The following is a 20,422-nucleotide window of genomic DNA, read 5'->3' on the forward strand; positions in this document are numbered from 1 at the left end:
ATCCGCGAATCGCTCGGGTTGCCTGCGCCGAGGGCGTCCACCGAGCATGATGAGTGGGGGAGGCTGGGAGCGAGACGAGGCGATGCGCGTGTGTTCCGCGCCCCCGTGTGAGCGCGAGGAGTTGGGGTGTCGGATGGTTGAAGTAATCGATCGGCTAATTATCTGCTTGTTATTCTGGATTTTTTTTTTACGCAGACGCTGAACGATTATTTTCTTCCACCGCACCTCCGATTAGCGGGGTGGGCTACGTACGGTGCGAAAGATGTTCAACGAATATACACGCAGGCCCAAAGGCACATGACGTCAAGCGGCCAGTAATAAGCAGCACCGTCAAAGTTGCATTAGTTGAGGACTAGCACGATTCTTGATTGAATGAGTGGGTGAGTGCGTGAGTGAGTGAGTGGGTGAGTGAGTGGGTGAGTGGGTGGGTGGTGAGTGGGTAGGTGATTGAGTGGGTGGGTAAGTGAGCGAGTGGGTGAGTGGGTGGGTGAGTGAGCGAGTGAGTGGGTGAGTGAGTGGGTGAGTGAGTGGGTGGGTGGGTGAGTGAGTGGGTAGGTGAGTGAGTGAGTGAGTGATTGAGTGGGTGAGTGGGTTGATGGGTGAGTGAGTGAGTGGGTTGGTGGGTGATTGAGTGGGTGAGTGAGTGATTGAGTGGGTGAGTGGGTGGGTAGGTGGGTGAGTGGGTGATCGAGTGAGTGAGTGGGTGAGTGAGTGATTGAGTGGGTGAGTGAGTGAGTGGGTAAGTGAGTGAGTAAGTTAGTTAGTTAGTGAGTGGGTGGGTAGGTGGGTGAGTGAGTGATTGAGTGGGTGAGTGGGTGGGTGGGTGAGTGGGTGGGTGGGTGAGTGAGTGGGTAAGTGAGTGAGTGAGTGGGTGAGTAAGTGAGTGAGTGAATGTGTTGTTGTGACCTTCAGTGTGGTGATTCAATATACTGTGGTATGGATGAGACGAATCGTTCTGGTAGACCTCATCCAATACACGGGTGGGAGAATTCACGATGAAGTTCATGGCAACAGCAATCGTGATCGTAGCGATAGTAGAGCGATAAGGAGGCGACGGAGTGCATGGCTGGAGTGAATCCCTGAGTGCTGGATCATAAATCACCCTGACTGAAGGTTCGACTCTGAATTACATCCGGTGCAGTGAGTTCGGAGCTGAGTCCGCCACCCAGATATGACAGCAGCATGCCAACGGGTGTGCTTCTGTACACGTGTAGAGGAGTAAAATGGGGACGTGACGTCAGGTGTGCCGTTCAGTGCGATGACGTCACGTCTCCTAGGGTACGTAAGGGAGACCCCGTGACGTAAGCGGGGTCACTGTGGGAACGGGTAGAGTAAGAAGGGTGAAGAGGGAACCAGGGGTAGAGAGAGGGATCGAGTGGTGAGCCTGGGGAGAAGCCGGTGGTAGCCGTAGAGGTGCTTCTCTCTCCGCTCGATGGAGTCGGCAGAGTCCACGATCTGACCCGGACTCAGAGTAGGACCCCTAGCCCCTGGGAGTTGTGTACCCTGCTGTGTTATTGATAAACCAGGCTATGCGTTAATTGTGTGTTGACCGACTCTCTGTGTTGTATTACATAACATTTCGATATTTTGCTAGGTTATTTAATTTAGTGTGTTCTTTCTCCCTCTCTCCTAATGTTCAAGCTTGCGTACTTGACCACGCGTCACCGTACTCATTGCCATGTTAATTTTTTCTCTAACCCCTCCCTCTCTCCGCCCCCGCCCCCCTCTGTCTATTTAAGGCCTCGCCACAGAGACGATCTCCCTCTCTGTGCCTGTGTTACTCTCTCTCTATATGTATCTTGGTGATATCTGTCTGCTTATGTGTCTGTCTATAGTTTTCTGGTTAGATTTTTGTTGCTATTTCATTTAGACCTGATGATGATTGCTTGTGTTGCAATCGAAACGTCGTATGCTATTATTTAATTTATTATTTTTTCTTTATACGTGACTTTACCGAAAGAACCACAGAGTGAGAGCTTTAATAAACCCTGGGGGAAGCCCTTAACTTACCTCCGTCTCGGAGTACGTCCGTCGGATCTTCTCTACACGTGTACAACCCGTTTGTCAAGACGTTGCCGGATGAGGGCTTCCCCGCGTCAGTGCAAGTCGCGAGGGTTATCTGACCATACTTCACCACGCTGGTCAGTGCGGGTTGGTTGATGGACAGTCCATAAATGACGTCACGCAATTTTGGACGATTTTTGACCCCCCCCCCCACTCGTCACACGGCGTCACAAAAAGTCAGACCCCCTCCTCAAATTTGACGTCACAAAGCTTTGCCCCCCCCCCCCCCAAATAAAACATGCTTCAAATCGCTTTAAACTATTGTCATTGTAGTGCGTATGTAATGTGGCGCTGCGGTCCGATGTTGTAGGAGAAAACATTTATTAAAAAGTCTATTTAATTAAGTAGAACGTGTTGTCTTTATTTATTTAAAGTTGCGCATTTTGACGTGACGTCACATTTCTCACCCCCCCCCCCCCTCGTCACACATCGTCACAAATGTCTGACCCCCCCCACCCCCAGGTGCGTGACGTCATTTATAGACGGCCCCTGAAATTCTGGAGAGGTACAGAACCGCAGTGGGTTTTGTTGAACCCCCCCCCACCACCAGCTAACCGCGCGTCTACCAATCCTATTGGCTAACATGACGATGGGCGTCACCTTTAGGGGGTTTCCCTCCTTCGTCAAGACAGGACGTTGGTGCGTGCCGAGAAATCGGCCGCCGCAAAAAAATTCTAGATTTGAAGTTTTCGTCACTGCAAGGATCCATTCTCTTTGGCTTTTTCGGTAAAGTCACGTAGGTGAAAACAAAATAAAAATCACGCGTTTCGGAAGCAACACAAGCCTCCATCATCAGGTGTGACTGCTCCAGCAAAATTATACGCGACAGTGCCCTACCACGCCACGCCCAGCGTGACTGATCGCCAAGCACTGCCCATCACCTTCCTTGCGAGGACGAACGTTGGGTGGACGTCAGTTCCAAACTTGAGCTCGCAGACCGCGAAGTGGTTGCGGGTGGCTCGGTTGGGACAGGTGGCCGATGCTGCGCGTTGTCTTGCGCAACATCGTCGTCGTCATCGTCATCATCATCGTCGTCGTCATCGTTGTCGTCATCATCATCGTCGTCGTCATCATCGTCGTCATCATGGTCATTATTATCGTCGTAATCATCGTCGTCGTCATCATCTTCATTGTCGTCATCATCGTCGTCATCATCGTCGTCGTCATCATCATCATCATCGTAGTCTTTATCATCATCATCGTCATCATCATCATCGTCATCTTCATCATCGTCATCATCATCGTAGTCTTCATCATCATTATTATCGTCGTCATCATCGTCGTCATCATCATCGTCATCTTCATCGTCATCATCATCATCGTAGTCTTCATCATCGTCATCATTATCGTCGTCATCATCGTTGTCGTAATCATCGTCGTCGTCATCATCTTCATGGTCATCATCATCATCGTCGTCATCATCATCGTCGTCATCATCATCATCATCATCATCGTCGTCGTCTTCATCATCGTCCTCGTCGTCATCATCATCATCGTAGTCTTTATCATCATCATTATCATCATCATCATCATCGTAGTCTTCATCATCATCGTCGTCATCATCAGAGCTCAGGTGGCGGGGCTGCGGGGCCGTGTGGTGTGCGGCAGAGGGCAGTGCGCCATGAGCCACTGTACTTCTATGCTCCCCGCCTTCACCAACCTGCAATGACCAGCGTGGTGAGGTATGGTCAAACAACTCCCAAAGAGCCAACACGGCGTGGGGAGGCCTTCATCTAGCAGTGGATAGAGCCTGGCGGGCGAGGCTGTAACAAATTGTCGACTTATCAAGCGAGGGCACGGCTCATGTCAGTTGGTGGCCCTGGACTAGTGCTGGAAATTCCACGTTTCTATGACGAAAGCCACCAGTATTTCTATTTGGCAGCCAATTCAGACTTTCCACAGGATGGTAGGTATTTTATCGCCCCTGAAGGATGATGATGGGTTCAGTCATCACTTGACCACGATTTGAACTCCCATCCTTATTGATAGTCCCCGACTGCAACTTATACATGGAATAGTTAAATAATCGTACAGTAAATATTTAATATGCCTCATGTGAATAGGAATACAATTTACATGTGCCTGTGTGTATATATGTACAATAATTAGAATTCAGTTATCTAAGTGAGAGCCAGGTTATCGTAACCCTGGACACATTTTTTTCCAATATAATCCAGGTGAAATATTTAGATGTCAGAAACTCATCATCACCATGGCCATGGATACTGCCGCCACCAGGATTCATCTGCCATTCTTACCGATACCAAAACCGCCACCATCAACAGTAAAAAACTAAAAACAAAGCGCGCTAATACTGAAATACTCCCTGCAAAGAACTCAATTGGGATTATACAGCAGCAGCAGCAGCAACATCGCCCCCATCTGCGAAACCTTGGGCAGAGCACTCCTGAAAACGCGTATTGAGACTCCGTGAGGATTTCCTGGAACAAAAAATATATTATCATCATTACCACCACCACCATCATCACGACCACAACCGCAATTATCCTCATCACTACTACCACCATCATCATCATCACTGTCATCACCAGCGTCATGATTTCACAGCTAGCGCCAACACCATCACTACTACCACCACCATCATCATCATCACTGCCATCACCAGCGTCATGATTTCACAGCTCGCGCCAACACCATCACTACCATGGGTGGTCAATGTCACCACCGTCAGAGTCGTCGATAATATCAACACGACTTCCATCACCGCCATTATTGGAATCGCCACGACCACCATCACTCGCCAACACGATCATCACCGTCACATTCAATCCATCCGTGGACAGCAAATCCACCCATGGACAGTAGACCAGATCACACATTCTAGATTTGAAGCTTTCGTGACCGCAAGGATTCACACTCTTAGGTTTTTTCGATAAAGTCACGTAGGTAAAAAATAATAATAATAAAATAATAACAAATGAAAATAACTCAATTAAACCACGACGTTTCGGAGGCAACACAAGTCTCCGTCTTCAGGTGGGACCGTCACAGCCAAATTTACTGTATCAAGTGAAGAGAAATCCAGGTGACAAGATCTTAAATACTGGTTAAGGGGAGGGGGGAGGAGCTTATCTAAATGTGGCAGTTGGGGACTGGGAGAGTGGGGGGAAGTGGGCGGGGCTAGAAGGGAAGGTACACCTCGGCAAGAATTACAGCCGATGTTGGCTAGTAAAACCAAAAAGTTAAATTTCGATTTAAAGCTTTCGTGACTGCAGGCATTCATCTTCTTGCTTCTTTCGGTAAAGTGACGTAGACTACGTGACTTTACCGAAAGAACCAAAAATGGGAAAAAAAAACAAAAAGTTATTTTCATTTTTTATTATTTTGTGTCAACTCTGCACGGAAACTCTTGTACATGAATTGTCGCGATAATGTAGAGACACACACAGAGACACAGAAACCCTCTCTCTCTCCTCGGCTCACACTGGGCTCCTGTACCCCCCCCCCATCACCTCCCTCCCACACCCCTCCCCTCTGCGTAATTAAAATTGCAGCGGCAATTACGGACTAATTGGCTCATATGGCCAGACTGTTTGCACTGCAGGCCACAGAGTGGCAGTGTTTTGGAACCTCGGGGATTGGTGTCTCCGAGTGTCAGGGACTACATGTGAAGGGGGTTATCGGCCCTGTGGTCTCGCGCTATTCACTCCGTCTGTCAAGGTCAGCGGGTCGTCACGGGCATCCCCCTGTGATGGCATCACTGATCACCATCGCTCCCTTCACTTCTGCCAGATCGAGCGAACAACGTCGTGCGGAATCGATGCCAGGCCTCCAAGAACCGGTGCTTTACGTCCGGTTCGCACCCGAGCGACCAGTTGCGTGCAACCGAGTCGCTCATGTGTGAGCGTCTCTCTACAACCAGTTGCGCATCTTGGTTGCGAACGTCGATCCGCTCAGCGATTTTGCAGCGACGTATTTCATCAAGTTCTGCAACTGCACATTTGCCAACTGTGATGGGGCCGCTGCAATCCAGAACGCTGTGCCCGTGTTGAATTTCCGTTTGACGCAACCGCCCGCTCGGATTAATGGTCAAAGCAGTCGCGGGTGATTTAAGTTGCGTGGCTTCGAGAGCGCGTCTGGTCGCGCGCGGTTGTTCGCTCGGGTGTTGAACCCGGGTCGACAATCTCGTCGCCAGAATCGGGAATTTGGCCTCCTCCGTGTTATGCTCGAGCGGCGTTGACGTCACCACGGCGTTTGTGCCAGGCTAGGTACCCTTCGCGGTGAGTTGACTGGCTGAGATGACTGACAGATGCACCACCTGGGCTCCCCACTGTGCCAACTTGCTGCGTTTTAGCTTGCCCGGCGCTTCGCTCGTTGTCGTAACACAGACAAAGATCCCCCTGTAGACAAAACAGACTGTTGGGACAAGTGCTGTTAGCAAGTGCTGTGAGCGAGGGGGTGGGTGGCCAGCACCACGCCCGGCCGCCTTTGGCGATGTTTTCACACCGCACCAGGCGCTCCTTTGAATCTGAGTCGACCTAGGGGAGGCCCAGGACCGGTTTAAATATTCGCAACTTTTATTGGTCATAAGCGCGAATTGACAAACAAAGACACTCACACACACACACACACGCGCACGCACGCACGCATACAAACACACAGTCTCGCACGTACACTCACAGACACCCACGATGCACGCACACACACACACGTGCGCGCGCGTGTGCGTGCGAGTGAGCGGGTGCACGGACAGAAGGCTGTGGATAATGAAGGGTTCCTAATTTCATCCACAATCCGGTTTGAAAGCCCCGGCCGGCGAATCTCCTCCGCTGCGTTCCGTCAAGTGCCTTCGATTTGGCGCCGCCGGCTTTAATTGAAGCGGGTTTTAATTCCATTAATTAAGCGCTCTCGAGCGGACGGGAAGCGTCGATGGGGGTAATTTAGACTCGTGTAGCAGGCCGCGTCCACCAGGGCTCGGGACGGCGTGGAGGAATCAATACTGCAAGGAGTGTGAATCTCACTAATTATCCCAGATGGAGAGGAAACACCAAGAGGATGTCTGTCTGTGTGTGTGCGTGTGTAAGTGTGTCTGTGCGTGTGTAAGTGTGTGTGTAAGTGTGTAAGTGTTGGGGGAGCGGTGGTGTTGCGGTTTGCGCGCTGCACTACGAACCTGATGACCCGAGTTCGACTCCCGTCCACGGCCAACACCGGTGACGATTATCTGAACCGATACTGGGCCACCCCTAGGTCGACTCAGCCTCAAATTAGTACCTAGTGCGGTGTGTAAACATCGATACGAGGGAGGCAAAGGCGGCCGGGCGTGGTGTTGGCCACCCACCCCCTCGTGTGCCGTGCCAGCCTTCATAGGTGCTCGCTAACAGCACTTGCCCCTACAGTCTGTTCGAGGCTACACGGGGGATCTTTGTCTTCGTGCGTGTGTTTGGGTTGTGGTTGGGAGCGATGGCGCGCTGCTTACCGCACTGCGAACCTGGGTTCGATTCCCGACCACGGCTAACAGTGGCGAGTGATATCTGCATCCAATACTAGGCCTCGCCTAGGTCACCTCTGCCTTAAATAAGTAGCCTACCCGGAGGCGGTTTGTAAACATCAGTACTGGGAAGACAAATGCGGTCAGTCGTGGCGATCGCAACACCACCCGCTCGTTACGGCCTTAACAGGTGCTCGCTAACAACCTTCGCCCCAACACTCTGTTCAAGGCTGTGTGGGTGATGTTTGTGTTTGAACATACGAAGGACACTCCAGATTAATGAATCGCAGCTTTTATTTTCTCAATCGTTTAATTTTTGCCCGGCGGTCACGAATTGTGAAGACAAATACTTCCAATCGTCCCACACGGCATGACCCTCTTGAATAAGAATCTTGAGATGTTGTGAGGTTCGACGGGGTAACAGTGATATCAACACGTTAGACACATCTTCTTGGTTCTTTCGGTAAAGTAACGTAGAAGGGAAATAATAAAAATAAAACATAATAAAATACAATTCTCACGACGTTTCGGCCACAACGCAAGCAGCCGTCCTCAGGTGAAGAACAGGTCTGTCCTTCAGACGCTGTCTTTCCGACAGACCTGTTCTTCACCTGAGAACGGCTGCTTGCGTTGTGGCCGAAACGTCATGAGAATTGTATTTTATAATGTTTTATATTATTATTTTATTATTTCCCTTCTACGTGACTTTACCGAAAGAACCAAGAAGATGAATCCCTGCAGTCACGAAAGCTTTAAATCGGAACGTTAGACACAGTTTCTCGGAGGGCGGTTTGTACGCAGCGATGGAGCTGTCTCGGTAAAGAAAAGCGGAAAAGGATCCGGCAACCACTTTGTTCGCGGATTGATCTCGTGGTGCAGCCGTTCCCGATCTGTGGTCCGTGGGAATGTTGCAGACACCAAGATTTTATTCACAGAACACATTTTTTTTTTACTGTCAACCGGACGCCTACGTTGATAAGTGACACAATTAATCGGTGTTATGGCTTTGCAATCATTTGTCGAGTGCGGTCGTACATTCAGAAGACGTCTTCTTGGTGCGTGAAAATGTTTGACATGACAGCAACATTCCGCGGGTCCAGTTAGCTTGGGAACCGCTCATTCGGAGTACGACTTAGTGCGATCCATATTGGCCAAGACTTAATCGTTGCCACTAATGTACACTTCATGCTCGCCGTTATCAAAGCTCCACTCGGATGCGGCTGTGGTCATTTGGCATTCCGTGCTAGCGCGCAGTGGAGAAGCCACGCCCGTACGTTGATATGCTGCGGTGTGTATATAAGTAAATACGAGCCATATTGTGCCTGCTGACTAATGGACGCGCAAGTGATTTGGAAAAACGCTCACGACACACGCCAGAGACACTGCCGTACTGACAGATGTTCACTACGCGTGGGTCGGTGTGGGGCTGGGTGGATGGGGGCGGGGGGCGCTGCATATGGGATTGAGTGGTGGGGGTGGTTGGTAGGGGGATGCAAATGGTTGTGAGGGTGGGGATGTTGTGTGATGGGAACGGTAATGATGATGATGGTGGTGGTGGTTGTAGTTAGCGGTGGTGTGGTGCTAGCTAGGTCCACCTAGGCTGGCAAAAGCGCCGTGGTAACGTCACCGTCACTTAAGTGGCGAATGGTGGCTGTTGTTTGTGGTGATGTTTTGAAGTAGTGGTGGTGGTGATGATATTGGTGGGGATGGTGGTTTGGGTGAGTGGTATTCATGACGATGGTGGTGGTGTTGTTTTGAACTGATGGCGGTGATTATCAGACTGATGTCGATGATGATGATGTTGATTGTGATGGTGGTGTTTATGATTGTGATAATGCTGCTGCTGATGCTGCGGCTGCTGCTGGTGATGATGATGATGGTGGTGGTGTTGTTTTGAACTGATGGCGGTGATTATGAGACTTATGTCGATGATGATGATGTTGATTGTGATGGTGGTGTTTATGATTGTGATAATGCTGCTGCTGATGCTGCGGCTGCTGGTGATGATGATGGTGGTGGTGGTGGTTGGTGCTGCGGGGATGCCTCGTGGAGACCGCTCTGATGAGGCTCTGTGTCCACCGATCCGACCCCGCACGTGCCCTAATTGCTGATTAAGAGTTGCTAATGAATCGCAAGACGAAGCGCGGCACTGGGCAACAGCGAAATTCACCCGCGGACAATGTTTATTAATGAGAGCGCGGTTTTCGCCTACATTAAACCTCTCTTTAACATAGCCATGGATATTCACATTGTTGACATTAGCGTCATTTTCCGTGATTGTTATTGTTGGTTTTAGTTTTACGTGCCTGTTGCTATTATCTATTTCTTTGTTGATCATTTTAAATTAATAGTTTTGCTTTTGACATAACTGGCACGCACGCTTAAATATGCACGTGATCGTCATGTCATTCTGTTTCGAGAAAGGCTAAAAAAGTTTATCGGATAGGATTAATATCTTCCTTTAAATAAGTGTGCTCCCGTTGCTGAACCTCAAAACGCTTTTTTTTCAAGAGGGCCCTTGCTACACTGGGATGTTTTGCCAATTCCATCATTATTATTGAGAGGAGTTTTGTCTTCGTGTGGGAGGACACCAGAGATCCCGGAGAATACCCAGCATGCCGCATAACGAGGGGGTGCCACTCAGCACTGCCATCTCTGTACATTAGCAATGATCGGCAAGTGAAATTATTGAACTGTAATGCGTAACAGCGGCGATGACCACTTCAAATGTATAATCTAAACTCTTGTTCGCAAATAAACCAAATGTTTGTCGAAGTTGAGAGGGACAACCATCATTGGGAGGGGGGGGGGGGGTCCATTCGATGAGCCAACGGGGGCCATGGAGGCTGTTAAACAAGGCTCGTGACCACTCGCAGTGCCCTTCCCCACAGCACTGTGATGAATTGTGACTATTCGTTGGTCATGATTCAATTCAACGATTGATTTCGCAATTGTGCCTGGTTGTTTACAGTATCATTTACACGGAATTCTTCTGCCTCGTCTGTGCGTGGTTTTGTCCCCACGCCCACAACAGGGCATGGAAAATGACGGCACATTGACACCGTACACTGTTTGATGTGTGTGCGACCCTATTGTTGTTGTGTGGGTGACCCTGTTTATGTGTGTGTAGGTAACCCTGGAGGTGTGTGTGTGTGTGTGAGGACGTGGAGCTGAGTGGACTTGCCGATGACTGGTACCAGCGGTGTCAAGATCGGCCTCAGTGGAGGAGGCTCGTGAAGGACGCTACTGGGCAGTTGGAGGCAGTCGCCCTCCAACAACAACGGAGGGCAGAGGAGCGACGCTCACAACAACGAGCGGAGCGCCGGGTGGCTAAAGCACAGCAAGTTGGCACAGTAGGGGGCAAAGGTAGTGCATCAGCCAGTCATCTCGGTCATCTCGGTCAGTCGACCCGTGGCATCTGGGTCTGCCACGTGACCTCCTGCCAGCGGGCGTTCGACACTTCACGTGGCCTCAAGGTGCACATGGCCTGGCACAAGCGTCGTGGTGACGTCACCGCCACTTAGTGGCGAATGACGGTTGTTGTTGTTGTTGTGCGATCATAACCTACTCGTGTGCTATGCCGGGCTTCATAGGTGCTCACTAACATCACTTACCCTCACACTCTGTTAAAGCCCCATACGTGGGATTTTTATCTGTTGTCTGTAGGCGACGTGGTTTTCACGTACTGCTGTCTCCCTCTGCTGGTCATTGAGAGTGAGCTGAGAAAGATGCACATCTTGTTTCATCTGCCCCCGACTACGTGATACCACACGAGCTTTACTACCTGGCTTCGCCCGAGACTTGGATTCATGTATTGGCCTAATACACGGCCCACGCGGAGGGCGGGGGGATGCGTGACGTCAGCAGGCACAATGCGTCACGCTGCCGCATGCGGGTGACATCACAGATGAGACGTCACCGCTCACTTGCCGTGCAAAATATATCCATTATTGCGCCCGCGCCCCCCCCCCCCCCCCCAAAATACAAAAGTTTATTTGTATACTTTTGCATTGTGCACAGTCTGGAAGCTACCCATATGCCAAATTTCAAGTTTGTTGCATGTTGGGAAATATGCTAAACATTTCGAACATACACAAATATTCACAAATTTCCCTTTTATATATATAGATGGCGTCAAAGTAGAAGAGAGACACATACATATAAAAACGTTGCAGCATATGCAATGAGTTTTTTTTTATCAATGCACAGCGCCATGTTGTGTTTGAAGTTAAAAAGTTAAAAGTTATTTCCTAGCTCTAATGAGCATTGAGGCGACGCTCATCTCCGTTGGTTTCCAGCGCTGATCCAGTGGTGGAAATTCCACATTCCTCTGGCGGGTACAGATCTCTCCAGAGCTCAACCCCTTGACTTTCCACGAAGGTGACCGGTTGGCTTATCCATCCCGGAGAAATGAAGGGCTGAGTCAACCCCAAACCAGAACATGCGAACTCGCACACTGCCGATTGGAGTGCCCGTGACAAACACGTTGTCCTGCGGAGGGAGCTGGTAGGAACGTTGGGTTGCTCGGTCAATGGCCAGGGTCAACGGCGGCGTGGTGTATTCCGCAAATATGGCCGACTGTGAGGGCGGGCACAAGCCAGGTTAAACGTTGAGTTTTATAAGGGCACCACGGGGTGACCAGCGCCTCCCCACCCAGCCCCACCCCTCCCACCCCCCACCCAGCCCCACCCTCCCCACACAGCCCCTCCCCACCCTCCCCACCCAGCCCCTCCCCACCCTCCCCTCCCCACCCAGCCCCTCACCACCCAGCCCCTCCCCACATTCCCCTCCCCACCCTCCCCTCCCCACCCAGCCCCTCCCCACCCTCCCCTCTCCACCCAGCCCCACCCTCCCCACACAGCCCCTCCCCACCCTCCCCAGCCAGCCCCTCCCCACCCTCCCCAGCCAGCCCCTCCTTACCCTCCCCTCCCCACCCAGCCCCACCCACCCCACACAGCCCCTCCCCACCCTCCCCACCCAGCCCCTCCCCACCCTCCCCACCCAGCCCCTCCCCACCCTACCCTCCCCACCCAGCCCCTCCCTCCCCACCCAGCCCCTCCCTGCACGACGGACACAATAATCCCCTGTGGGCTGGTGTAACCAGGAGGTTCCTACCAGTATAAAATCCTGTAATCCAGCAGCGTTTCACGTAGCAGCTGATGAGACTTATTTGGGCAAAACCAGAGTTTGCTTGTTTTAACAAACGCTGCAAGATAATGCGCGTCACGAAAGTCGCTAGGCGAATTCACTAAAGCGTATATTTTATTTGTATGTAGAGACAACAGGTCCCTGCGGTGGGCTGGTAGGAACGAACAAATGAATGGCTATAATAAAATGAAATGGCGGGGGTACGATACGAAGGGAGAGTTTGAGGCCTAGTTCTAGGCTTTAGGCCTAGCTGTAGGCTTTAGGCCGCTGTGAGTTAATTTTTAAATTAAATGTTTTAATTGAAAATATCTCAGGGAATTATAAGGGAATGTTACACTTGTTTAGCCAGGAAAGCCTCACTGAGTCTAAAGGTTTTTGTATGGTCCTGCCAAGTGTTTGCAGTAGGGGGCGATGTTGCTACACCTAATCGGACATCGGACAGACGGACGATATAATCTATTGTAGGCTGGTTCACTTCGTTCCTACCAGTATTATTAATTCTTACAAACGATTTGGAGATGTTGCGCTACGTGCTGTGAAGAAGGGTATTTGCCCGAAACGTCGCCATTAATTCGTGTTTCCTTTTAAGACCACACCCATTGCTGTTGATGAACAGCGCGGCTGGATACGTACGGTGCAAAGGAAGTTCAACGCCCAGTACACACACACGAATATGCCGACTTGTGTTTTGAATTGTTTCCTAAAACGTAGGTTTTCCCTAGAGGGGCGTTCATAAATGACGTCACGCACCTAGGGGGGGGGGTCAGACATTTGTGACGATGTGTGACGAGGGGGGGGGTGAGAAATGTGACGTCACATAAAAATGCGCAACTTTAAATAAATATAGACAACACGTTCTACTTAGTTAAATATACTTTTTTTTATAAAAAAAAATTCTCCTACAACATCAGAGTGCAGCGGCACATTAAATACGCACTACAATGACAATAGTTTAAAGCGATTTGAAACATGTTTTATTTGGGGGGGGGCAGAGCTTTGTAACGTCATATTTGAGGGGGGGTCTGACTTTTTGTGACGCCGTGTGACGAGGGGGGGGGGTCAAAATTCGCGTGACGTCATTTATGGACGGCCCCTAGCCACACACGATCATCCATCATTTGTCCTTGTGGGCAGCCCACGCAACTCGTAGTTTTAAATGCCACAATTATCCTCTGCTGCTTTGTTTTCCTCTCTCACGACGTCATGTCACTGCGCGCTGAACTTTTTCCGCACCGCTGTTTCGGCAACCGCTCTAATCGTCGTGACGTCATAGTTCTGGAGAGGCGCGCGTCATGTTTCTACTACGTGACGTCACACATTTTGAGGCGTCCCGGTTCTGGGACGTGACGTCCGTGGTTCCGAGACGTGACGTCACCAGGGGCCCCCGTCCTATTGGCTGGCGCGCACGAGGGTGGCTTGCCACGTGCTGAGCGGGGGGGGGGTGAGGGGGGGGCGATGGCCCCGGCCCGTGAATAGCCCCGCCCTGTCAATAACAACGCGGGAGACTTGATGCCAGACCAGAGGGGTTTTTTTACCTCTAAATTTAGAAAGTTTAACTCAACTTTAAAACTAAACTTTTTTTACACGCTTTATTTTAACTCACTCTGTCTGTTGTTGTCGTTGTTGTATCTTCAAATCTTGTAACTCAATTTTAATCCACGTCCCAATGTGGTATCGACTGCAAACTTGGTATACTTCGGGACCGTCAATAAATGACGTCACGCACCTAGGGGGGGGGGGTCAGACATTTGTGACGATGTGTGACGAGGGGGGGGGGTGAGAAATGTGACGTCACATCAAAATGCGCAACTTTAAATAAATATAGACAACACGTTCTACTTAATTAAATATACGTTTAATAAATGTTTTCTCCTACAACATCGGAGTGCAGCGCCACATTAAATACGCACTACAATGACAATCGTTTAAAGCGATTTGAAGCATGTTTTATTTGGGGGGGGGCAAAGCTTTGTGACGTCATATTTGAGGGGGGGGGTCTGACTTTTTGTGACGCCATGTGACGAAGGGGGGGGGGTCAAAAATTGTCCAAAATCGCGTGACGTCATTTATGGACGGACCCTTATGTCATACTGATGACAATGTTATATTCTTTCATAAAAAAATCTATATTTTTAAACAATCTTTTTTACATGTTATGTTTCGGCTTGGCTATAATTGTCCACGCTCAACTGACGTTGGCTGTAATTGGCCACGGTCCCTTACGTTGTGGCAAGCTTCGGGGCCACTTCCTGGAGTCGTGGAGTTCTGCCATTACTAGTACATTTTATAAAAGCGTGTTTAAAAAACGTTTTTTTAATGTTACTTATTTATATTTCAACAGGTGTAAACCCCCACTGAGGCAATGTTGCTCTGACCCAGGGATGTGAACAGAAGGTGAGAACCAGTGCCTCAATGATCATTTGAGCAGCAAATCACTGCGTGATTATATCTTGACTTTGAATGCGATTATCTATTTTAAACTAAACTATAAACTATGTGTTATTGTACCATGTGTAACACCCCACTGAGGCTATGTAGTTTTTTTTTTCAGAAGCGACCCGGCTTTCACAAATGATTGCTCAGCGTATTGGCTTATCATCACGTGGAAGTTTATAGCAGCCAAATACTCTAAATGCGTCGTGTTGACCACTGGCAGAGAAACATTCAAACTTCAAAGGGGCCGTCCATAAATGACGTCACGCACCTAGGGGGGAGGGTGTCAGACATTTGTGACGAGGGGGGGGGGGGTTGAGAAATGTGACGTCACATCAAAATGCGCAACTTTAAATAAATATAGACAACGCGTTCTACTTAATTAAATAGATGTTTTAATAAATGTTTTCTTCTACAACATCAGAGTGCAGCGCCACATTAAATGAGCACTACAATGACATGTTTTTTTGGGGAGGGGGGCAGAGCTTTGTGACGTCATATTTGAGGGGGGGGGGTCTGACTTTTTGTGACGCCGTGTGACGAAGGGGGGGGGGGGGAGGTCAAAAATCGTCCAAAATCTCGTGACGTCATTTATGGACGGCCCCTAAGACATCACCACCTTAGACTTCCGCACACAATGGTGGTACTTATTTTACGCGGCAAAATCAGGATGATGGGCTGCGTCAATCCCTCAACCAGGAGTTGAACTCGTAGCTTAGCGATTGGCGAGCCGCTCGCTCTGCCCCTGTGACATTTTCCGCAAAGGTGGAAATAAACAAGTCCCTGCGGGGTGGGCTGGTAGGAACGAACAAATGAATGGCGATAATAAAATGAAATGACGGGGGTACGATACGAAGGGAGAGTTTGAGGCCTAGTTCTAGGCTTTAGGCCTAGCTTTAGGCCGCTGTGAGTTAATTTTTAATTTCAATGTTTTAATTAAAAGCCATCTCAGGGAATTATAAGGGAATGTTACACTTGTTTAGCCAGGAAAGCCTCATTCATTTAAATGTTTTAATTAAAAGCTTTCTCAGGGAATTATAAGGGAATGTTACACTTGTTTAGCCAGGAAAGCCTCACTGAGTCTAAAGGTTGTTGTAGGGTCCTGCCAAGTGTTTGCAGTAGGGGGCGATGTTGCTACACCTAATCGGACATCGGACGGATGGACGATATAATCTATTGTAGGCTGGTTCACTTCGTTCCTACCAGTATAAACAGGCAGTGTCCGAAACGTCGCCTATTACTACTACAATGAGCCAAGAATGTGTGTGTGTAACGCGGGTGACGTCACTCTACGTCGACCAGCCCCCCTCATTAATAATCATGAGCGGGTGACGTCACTCCACATGGGGGGGGGTGGGAATCGCCTCGTAATGTAGACGAAAACATTCTGATGTGACGTCACATTTCTCACCCCCCCCCCCTTCGTCACACATCGTCACAAATGTCTGACCCCCTAGGTGCGTGACGTCATTTATGGACGACCCCTTAGCTGCCATCCATTTAGTACGTACGCATGGAGGGGGGGTCTACTGACAATGTGCGCATAGGAAACGGGGCGGGGGGCTGAAGCCTCGACAATAATGTTTCTACTTTGGCCTTCAAATGAGTTAGATAGTCCGGCGGTGGACGATCTGTTTGCTTAAACGCGTTAATATTATTAATCCTTCATCGTTTCTGCGGGGATTAAATATCGGCCGTTCTATAGGATTCGAGGGGGAGGGGAGGGTCAAGGGGTAAAACGTGTCAAAAGTCCGCTTGCGTACAGGGAAGGGGGTCAAGTTTGGACAGATTTTTGCGTACCCACTAAATGGATGGCCCCTGATGGCTTAAGACTCAGCCCCCACTATAGGAACGTGACATTCGGTGGTGTTCATTCAGACGCTGTCTTTCCGACAGCCCTGTTCTTCACCTGAGGACGGCTGCTTGCGTTGTGGCCGAAACGTCGTGAGAATTGTATTTTATTATGTTTTATTTTTATTACTTTATTATTACCCTTCTACGTGACTTTACCGAAAGAACCAAGAAGATTTCCACCACCGGCTCTTGAGAGCTGTAAACAGGAGTACGAGTTCAACTCCCGCTTGAGGAATTGACTCAGCCCATCATCCTGATTTTGGTGGATAAAATTAGGAGTCCGAGTTCAACTCCCGCTTGAGGAATTGACTCAGCCCATCATCCTGATTTTGGTGGATAAAATTAGGAGTCCGAGTTCAACTCCCGCTTGAGGAATTGACTCAGCCCATCATCCTGATTTTGGTGGATAAAATTAGGAGTCCGAGTTCAACTCCCGCTTGAGGAATTGACTCAGCCCATCATCCTGATTTTGGTGGATAAAATTAGGAGTCCGAGTTCAACTCCCGCTTGAGGAATTGACTCAGCCCATCATCCTGATTTTGGTGGATAAAAGGCGGTTGTGCCTTCATGGCTTAAGACTCCATCCCCCACTAATACCAGACCTGCAAACGGGAGGGCGCATTGGGAAATTCCACCTTTGCCAACGACGAAATTTCAATTTTCCCTTTGATTTGTGTTTTTTTAAGTGAGCCGTTGTCGCCACCGCGGGGTGGGGGGTTGGTGCTTGAATCGAGCCGCTCTGACGCAGCCTACACACGTTCCGGGGCCACCCCCGTGTCGCTCCGTCACGTTTTACTGGGGCCCATCGAGCAGTCAGCAGCGTTCTCCTCGTCTGGGATGTGATCGCTTTCTGTGTGTGTAGAGAGAGAGAGAGAGGTTTTGTTTGTTTATTTTGACTTTATACGACGACAGTGTGGGGGTGGCAGCGGGCACTGTGCGTTTGACGCTGCTGTCTGTAAGCACGCGCACACACCACGCGTACACACACACCACACGCACACACACACCACACACACACACCACGCGCACACACCACGCACACACCACACACACACCACACACACACCACACACACCACGCACACACCACACACACACCACACACACACCACGCACACACACCACACACACACACCACACACACACACCGCACACACACCACACGCACACCACACGCACACACCACACACACACACCACGCACACACACCACGCACACACCACACACACACCACACACACACCACACACACCACGCACACACCACACACACACCACGCACACACACCACACACACACACCACACACACACACCACACGCACACCACACGCACACCACACGCACACCACACGCACACCACACGTACACCACACGTACACACACCACACGTACACACACCACACACCACACACACACCACACGTACACACACCACACACACACCACACACACACCACACACACCACACACACCACGCACACCACACACACCACGCACACACACCACGCACACACACACCACACACACACCACACAAACCGCACACACCACACACACACCACGAACACACACCACGCACACACACCACGCGCACACCACACACACCACACGTACACACACACCACACACACCACGCACACACACACACCACACGTATACACCACACACACCACACACACACCACACACACACACACCACATACACCACCCGTACACACACACACACACACCACACGTACACACACACCACACACACACCACACGTACACACACACACACCACACGTACACACACCACACACACCACACGTGCACACCCCACACGTACACACACCACACACACACCACACACACCACACGTATACACACCACACACACCGCACACCACACACACCGCACACCACACACACCACACCGTACACACACACCACACTACACCACACGCATCACACACCACACACACCACACGCACACACTCCACACGCGCACACACCACACACACACCACACACACACCACACACACCACACACACACCACACGTACACACCCCACACGTACACACACCACACACACACCACACACACACCACATGTATACACACCACACACACCACACGCACACACACACACCACACACACACCACACACACCACACGTATACACACCACACACACCGCACACCACACACACCGTACACACACACCACACTACACCACACGCATCACACGCACACACACCACACACACACCACACGCACACACTCCACACGCGCACACACCACACCACACACACACCACACACACCACACACACACCACACGTACACACCCCACACGTACACACACCACACACACACCACACACACACCACACACACACCACACACACACCACACACACACCACACGTATACACACCACACACCACACCACACGCACACCACACGCACACCACACGCACACCACACGCACACCACACGCACACACACCACACGCACACCACACGCACACACACCACACGCACACACACACCACACGTATACACACCACACACACCACACGCACACACGCACACCACACACACGCCACACGCACACCACACGCACACACCACACGCACACCACACGCACACCACACGCACACACACACACCACACGCACACCACACGCACACCACACGCACACCACACGCACACCACACGCACACGCACACACCACACACATGAGCGTAAGGATATACATTGTAACGCGATGTGCTGTCGTTGCGTGCACGCTATGTATGCATGTTGAACTTATTTCGCACCGTGCTAATCGGAGGTGCGGGTGAAACACAACAACCTCCGTGCCGTGGCTGGATGCTCAACCCAGAGTTGGTGTAGATTGTGTCTTGTGTGAGGGTTGCTCTTTTTATTATTAATATCTAGGAGAGAGAGGATTTCAGATCCATTTTACTGGTAGGAACCTCACCTGGTTCCACCAACCCACATGGGATTATTGTGTCCGTCCGTCGTGCATCCAAAAATGGGAGGGGTGGGGCTGGGTGGAGAGTGGCTGGGTGGGGAGGGTGGGGAGGGCTGGGTGGGGAGGGGAGGGTGGGGAGGGCTGGGTGGGGAGGGGCTGGATGGGGGGGGTAGGGAGGGGGGTGGGAGGGGTGGGGCTGGGTGGGGAGGGGCTGGTCACCCCGTGGTGCCCTTATAAAACTCAACGTTTAACCTACTCACGACGGCTTGTGCCCGCCCTCACCGTCGGCCATATTTGCGGAATACACCACGCCGCCGTTGACCCTGGCCATTGACCGAGCAACCCAACGTTCCTACCAGCTCCCTCCGCAGGAATGTGTTCTCCTCCATGCAATGCGCTCAATGTGATACGGGGTAACCAACGCGGAATTTTTTTTTACTTGCTTTAACGGCGACAGAAAGATGGTCAATAACTCGATCCGGAATACAGAGAATCTTAACAATATTTGGAATTTATTGACTGT

General features: G+C 50.5%; 1 protein-coding gene across 3 annotated transcripts in view; it reads left to right on the forward strand.

Moving 5' to 3' along the window:
- The first annotated feature begins 14,823 nt into the window (after positions 1-14,823).
- LOC144732631 (uncharacterized) overlaps positions 14,824-20,422 on the forward strand; it is a 56,983-nt gene continuing 51,384 nt past the window's right edge. For 2 of the 3 annotated variants that reach the window (XM_078614132.1, XM_078614134.1), the window contains exon 1: positions 17,700-17,903. The gene's annotated coding sequence lies outside the window, so the exon portion shown is untranslated. Of the gene's footprint in view, positions 15,056-17,699; positions 17,904-20,422 lie in introns of those variants that run through there. The other variant, XM_078614133.1, reaches the window with a different exon arrangement.

The sequence above is a fragment of the Lampetra planeri genome, chromosome 43 (assembly GCF_965212315.1).
Source record: "Lampetra planeri chromosome 43, kcLamPlan1.2.h2, whole genome shotgun sequence".
Lineage (NCBI taxonomy): Eukaryota > Metazoa > Chordata > Hyperoartia > Petromyzontiformes > Petromyzontidae > Lampetra > Lampetra planeri.